The sequence below is a fragment of the Myotis yumanensis genome, unplaced genomic scaffold (genome assembly GCF_028538775.1).
Source record: "Myotis yumanensis isolate MYYU_CA2020_CCGP unplaced genomic scaffold, mMyoYum1.0.hap1 SCAF_1, whole genome shotgun sequence".
Lineage (NCBI taxonomy): Eukaryota > Metazoa > Chordata > Mammalia > Chiroptera > Vespertilionidae > Myotis > Myotis yumanensis.
The window spans coordinates 3636484-3643267 of NW_027223752.1; positions in this window are offsets into that span (position 1 = coordinate 3636484).

Genomic DNA, 6784 nt, shown 5'->3' on the forward strand with positions numbered 1-6784 from the left:
ATTATTAAACGCCATCAAATCAAACCGAGCCCCGTCGAGGCAATGAGACTAAAAGTTATTTGCATTCCTTCTGTCATAAAAAATCATATCCCCTTACTCAGGACTTTCGTTTCTTTATTAAATGCAGCCACAGGAGTATTCCAGGTCTGGCCATATAAGCTCAGGAAACCTCTCCCGGAATAACTCAGTGTAACAGCTCAGCCCCGATCCCACTAAAAAGTCCCAGCTGAGAGGATCTGGGCACTCAATCAAGACACACATATTACTTTTAAATAAGATTAGCCTTTATATTTTGCTGCTTAAGTTAAAACTTTTCATGTCATTCTCCACTTTTATGTAAACTCCAACATAATTCTGTTTTAGCAAAACACTTCAAACAAATTAAAAACCTCAGGTCGAATGTGTCCTCAACAAAAGCTTTCTTAATGGCATCGCAGTGTTTGCTGACGCGGAAACGCGGTTAAATCAGTTGGACTCTCCCCCCGCCCCCGGCGCTGGTGATGCGGCCGAGCAGGGGCCTCCGGTGACCGGCCCGAGCAGCTCTCGCTGCGCACAGCACGGGCCGCTCGCCTGCCCGACCCGAGTCCGCCGGGTCCCACACTGACTGTGGCGAGGAGAGCGATCAGGGGACTCAGGGGGAGGGACGCGGCCCCGAGGGCCGCTGCTGGCCAGTCACCGAGCTGTGGGTGACAGATCTTCCCGGTCCCGGCGATCGGCCGGGAGGACACTGGGGAGTCGAGGTCAGGGCCGGACACTGCACCCACTCCTCACCCAACGGAGACGCGCGGCCGCTGTCCAGAGGGCGGGGATTGGGAAGGTGACTGTTTAGAAAAGTGAACAACATCAGTCTTTTGAGGGCCCCTTCTGACGATCGATAGAGGGAGGAATGGAGATCTGTCCTCCTGCCCCCTCACACCCTCAGGGACGCGGTGTCCATGGTGTCTCCTCCTCACACCCTCAGGGACGCGGTGTCCGTGGTGCCCCCTCACACCCTCAGGGACGCAGTGTCCATGGTGTCTCCTCCTCACACCCTCAGGGACGCGGTGTCCGTGGTGCCTCCTCCTCACACCCTCAGGGACTCGGTGTCCGTGGTGCCCCCTCACACCCTCAGGGCCGTGGCGGTCTCTCTGGCCCGAAGCAGAACTGCAGCTTTAGCCACATTCCCCACGACCTCGTGTAGCCTGGGACCTCCCGCCTGCGCCTGCCCTGCCCCCGGCACCGCACACGGCTCCCCACATGTGATCTCACCGAGGCCCACACGTCCTTCCGTGCCAGGTAGGGTGACCGTCCAGGTGACAGCGATCAACAGGAAGCTGGACGACCGGAAGACAGGTGTCCAGGGTCATGTCCAGAGTTTGGCAGGCAGGATGGCCCCAGAGAGCCTCCTGCCTTGGCGGGGTGCCCTGTGTCATACCCTCCCCCCGAGTGTGGGCAGGGCTGAGACGCCGGTGGGGCGTCACGGTCATGGTTAGGTCATGTGAGAGGACGAAGGTGAAAGGCTTTGCAGATGGAATTAGGGACCCTAGTCAGTTGGCTTTGAATGAATCAAAACGGACCCCATCGTCGGTGGGCCGGGCCTCATCGGGCGCAGCCTTTACCGAGGGTCCGAGCCGTCCCTGGAAACAGAGACTGCGGCAGTCGGGGAGCTCTCCGCCGGCCTTGACAAGCGAGTTGCCAGGGTTTCGCATCTTCAAGGGAAGGAATTCGGCCAACAACCACATGAGCCCGGAAGGAGCCGAGCCCTGGCCAGACCTCGGCCGGTGATGCCTTACCGCAGCCTGTACGGCCCTGGCAGGGGCCCGGCCAGCCATGCTCGGACTCCTGACCCACAGGAACCACCGGGGAATGAACCATGTGGTTCTGAGCCATCAAGTTTATGTGACTTTGTTACGCAGCAACACGAAACAAATACAGGTGGTCAGTCATGACCTCAGGGCCTCCTGGCCACCACGCTGGCGGACCTGCCCCCACGCCCACATCTGGCCATCTGTCAACCCCATCCGTGTACCCCTTCCTCACATTAAGCTAAACATCAAATGGAAGCTTACTTTTAAGTTGCTTTTATCCAACCATTTTCTTATCTTAAAATACATCCTGAAATACACCAAAATCTGCTTCTTCATCTGGTTATTACGATCAATATTATCTAAGAGCTTTCTTGTAACACAAAAAAGGAGACTGCGCAGCCTCTTCCCTGTTCATTTCACAGGCCGCAGACAGCCGCACAGCTGACACCGATACGGAGCTTTCTTGTTAAGCCCATGAACGTTAGCGCCAGGAGCAAAGTCTACCTTTGGAAACACCTGACTAAATATTTCATAAACACAACACGCAGCCAATTCCTGCAGTAGATGCACTGGATTTACAACCATCAAACTACATTAAACTTACAATACCGAGATTTATCACCTATTAAATGGAGTCTCGTTTTAGTAATATCTCTCGTTTGATCCCAAAGGATCTCAAATGCCTCCGACCCTTGGCCAGGGCACCGCGCTGTAACTCATAACGAGGTAATCAAAACCCTCGCTGCAGGGCTGTGGCCACACTCGGGGATCAGCCCGCCTCTCAAGAAAAGGTGAGAGCCCGGGGAGGGCCGGCTGCGGCCCCTTTAAGAGTGCAGACACGGTGCTCAGACCCAGACCTCGGGGGAACCCCACAGGGAACCGCAGCCTGGGAGTGGGGGGCTCCTCACAGGCTTCTGTGCCAGTGACTTTCAGACCTAGTGTTTGATGTAGATCCTTTCTTTCAACACAGTGTCCTGAGGAAGCCCAACAAATAGGTTGGACAAGATCGGGAGAGCCCTGGTCGGGAGAGGAGGCCCAGCCCACGCCTCCCTCCTCCCAGCCCCGGCCTCCCTCCTCCCAGCCTCACGCCTCCCTCCTCCCAGCCCCGGCCTCCCACCCCCCCTTTCCCCGGCCTCCCTCCTCCCAGCCCACACCCCCTCCTCCCAGCCCCGGCCTCCCACCTCCCAGTCCCCGGCCTCCCTCCTCCCAGCCTCACGCCTCCCTCCTCCCAGCCCCAGTCCCCCTCCTCTCAGCCCCGGACCCCCTCCTCCCAGCCCACACCCCCTCCTCCCAGTCCCCAGCCTCCCTCCTCCCAGCCTCATGCCTCCCTCCTCCCAGCCCCAGTCCCCCTCCTCTCAGCCCCGGACCCCCTCCTCCCAGCCCACACCCCCTCCTCCCAGTCCCCAGCCTCCCTCCTCCCAGCCTCATGCCTCCCTCCTCCCAGCCCATGGCCCCCCTCCTCCCAGCCCATGGCCTCCCTCCTCCCAGCCTCATGCCTCCCTCCTCCCAGCCCATGGCCTCCCTCCTCCCAGCCTCACGCCTCCCTCCTCCCAGCCCATGGCCCCCCTCCTCCCAGCCTCAGCCCCCCTCCTCCCAGCCCACACCCCCTCCTCCCAGCCCCACGGCCCCCCTCCTCCCAGCCTCATGCCTCTCTCCTCCCAGCCCGTGGCCTCCCTCCTCCCAGCCCCACGGCCTCCTCCCAGCCCCACGGCCTCCCTCCTCCCAGCCCCACGGCCTCCCTCCTCCCAGCCCCACGGCCTCCTCCCAGCCCCACGGCCTCCCTCCTCCCAGCCCCACGGCCTCCTCCCAGCCCCACGGCCTCCCTCCTCCCAGCCCCACGGCCTCCCTCCTCCCAGCCCCACGGCCTCCCTCCTCCCAGCCCATGGCCTCCCTCCTCCCAGCCCCACGGCCTCCCTCCTCCCAGCCCCACGGCCTCCTCCCAGCCCCGGCCTCCCTCCTCCCAGCCCCACGGCCCCCCTCCTCCCAGCCTCATGCCTCTCTCCTCCCAGCCCCCGGCCTCCCTCCTCCCAGCCCATGGCCTCCCTCCTCTCAGCCCCATGGCCTCCTCCCAGCCCCATGGCCTCCTCCCAGCCCCGGCAGCTGCGAGCACAGGCGAGACCCTGTCTCTCTCTCTTCCTCTGTGCGCTGCACATCTGGGCAACTTTTTAAGAAGTACAGATGCCCGGGCCCCCGAGATTCTGATTGTGTTATTAACTCCGAATCCTGCCTGGCTCGGTCCCCATCATATGTCTGAGGAACCCAGGAGACTCCGGTTTAAAGCTACAGCGCCATGCAGCCTGCTCTCAGAATGTTTTCGTCACCCACGCTGAAATTGTAAATTTGGGTTAAAACGCGTCAGTTAATTTTGAAGATTTATAGTGATCGCTTTCCCTAAAGAATTCCTCCAACATTCAGGACTCTGTGACGTGGGCAGGTAACACGAGCCGCATCCTAGGGGCCTCCCCGGACCCACCATCCCAAGAATTCCGTGGTCTGTTGAAGAGGCTGCAAACGTCCATGACACCCCAGACCAGCAGCTACATGAGAATAGAACTCCTACTCACCCCTCAAAACCTTTCAGTAAACACCCCCTTGATCCTCCCACCTTCTCCTGGGCCTGGTCAGTCCTTTATTGGACTAAAATTATTATGTGCACAGTTGTCCCCACCATAACACGAGCCCTGAGAGCGTCCCCCGCACCACGGCACCTCGGTGCTCACCTCTGAACCGGGAAAGCCGGTGGTACCGACTCATGCAACTTAGCAGAAGCGATGAGAATGGCAGGTGCTCAGCGTTCCCTTCATTGTCCAAGCTGGGCCACCCCCCGCCACCCCCGCCCTGTCCTGTTCCCTAAGGCTGTCCTAGTCCCTCACTGTCTGTCTCCCCGGCCCAGCCCACGCACCCGGCCGACTTGTCCATCTGATTGGCTCCCAGAGGGGCCCCCACAGCGGGTACTGGATGGTGCTGGTGGGCGAATGCATACACACATCGAGCAAAAGGGCAAGAATGTGACTAGGAATTTCGTCCGGGAGCCAAGGTTCACATCTCTCACCTCTGCACTCACAAGTTAAGTTCCTGTGGCTTTGAGGGTTATCAGCGTTGGTGGACCCCGCGGTGGAGACGGGGAGAGGCCAGGACTGTGAATGGAGGCCACACACCCCCATCCTCACCCCCCACCCCCGTGCAGGCCCTCACCCGGTGCCTCCCCGCATCCCTGGTGCAGGAGGGTTACAGTGGAGTGGCCCCGGGGCATCTGCCAGTGGGAACCCAGATGCCTAGAAATGCTCAGACCACGAGTTGACAGTACCTCCCCTTTGTCAACAAAGCTGGTTGGAGTGGGTTTTAGTTCTGGAAAGCCTGGAGTTCTATTTATAAACATAACCTCAAGTTGGAATTCTGGCTTGTTAAGAGGACTGATTCAGCCCTTTCCTCCAAAATAGGTAAATAGAAGCAAAAATAACTAAGCCCAACAAAACCCACGGCGCTTGAAGGCTCTTAGAAGAACGAAAAGCTCAAACACACTTTCCCATAAACACCACTTCTCCCCCCCCCCCCCCCCCCACGGTGTCCGCCCCTTTCAAGGCTGGGCCCCGAGGGAGAGCCGAGCGCCCGATCGCCCCCCTCCGTCGCGGGAAGAGCGTGCTGGCTCCTCGCTGGCCCGCAGCGGAGAGTCCTCTCCCGGCGGCTGTGTCACTTGGCGGGTGGCCCACAGGGCCCAGGGGCACAGGTTGGAGCGGGGCTGTGGGATGCGCTGTGCCGCCCAGAGCCCCACCCGCCGGCCGGCTCCTGCCAGATGCCTGGGAGCTGCCCAGAATGTACTGGGGCTGAGGGTGCGATGTCTGCGGCCGCCCCTCGGCCCAGGAAGGGCCTGGGTGCAGAGGGTAGGATGGGGACTTGGGAAGCAGAGACTAACACACACACAGGGTTTCTCCCCAGAACGCAGCTGCCCGCGATGCGGCTGCGGCCTGTCTTCCCCACCAGGACCCACTAGGGTGCGGCTCCACGGAGGGGCAAGGCCTTCAGGCGGCTCACTGCCCGGCCCCGCGCGTCCTGAGGCGAATACACGCTCAGGGAGCAGGGGACCGAGGTCTGCTGGGAACCTGGCTGCGAGCTGCCCAGTCGGCAAAGCAGAAAGATGGGCTGGAAGACTCGGTGTCCACGCAGACCCACCTTCAGGCAGAGCCGGCTCCTCCGGGCACTTCCCTCCTGGGCCTGCACCCACCTGCAGGGCTGTGGGCCGACCAGGAGCCACCCTGCACCCGGGAAGGTGACGAGCCTGTCCCGTGGCGAATGGGGCAGAAAGCAGAGCTCCTCCTCCCTCCCTCTTCCCACGAAGAGAGGTGTCCAGGGTCATGTCCAGAGTGTGGCAGGCAAGATGGCCCCAAAGATCCCCACGCCTTGGCAGGGGTGCCCTGTGTAATACCCTCCCCTTGAGTGTGGGCCCGCAGGGCTCAGCAGAGGCCAGCCCCACGCATCTGGGACCCGGGACACAGGGAGTGGTGCTTCGAAGGCCCTTTGCACCCCAGCTGCTGAGGGACATGCAGAGGCGGTGGCAGGCTGACGCGCTGAGAAGGGCGGGCCTGGGGCGGGCCGGCGGAGGGCGGAGGGCGGAGGGCGGGCTGGGTATGGGCAGGAGGCATCTGGGCCTGGCGCTCACTCAGGTGCTCTGTAGGAAGGGCAGTGCCACTCGAGTGAAGGTGTCCGAAGAGGCCAGGAGTTTAGGCAGAGCGGGCAGCACAGCACCAGGCCTCCCTGTCCAGCCAGTGTGGCTGTGGCTGACCATCAACCATGAACTGGAAAGTGATGGTTTGTTCCCGGTTAGGGCACATGCCAGAGTTGCGAGCTTGGTCCCCAGTGCGGGGTGGGGGGAGTGGGGGGGTGCAGGAGGCAGCTGATCGATGCTTCATCATTGATGTTCCATCTCTCTCTGAAATCAATAAAAACATATTTAAAAATAAAAATTAAAGGCCTCCCCACAAGCTGCACGCTGGGTTGTT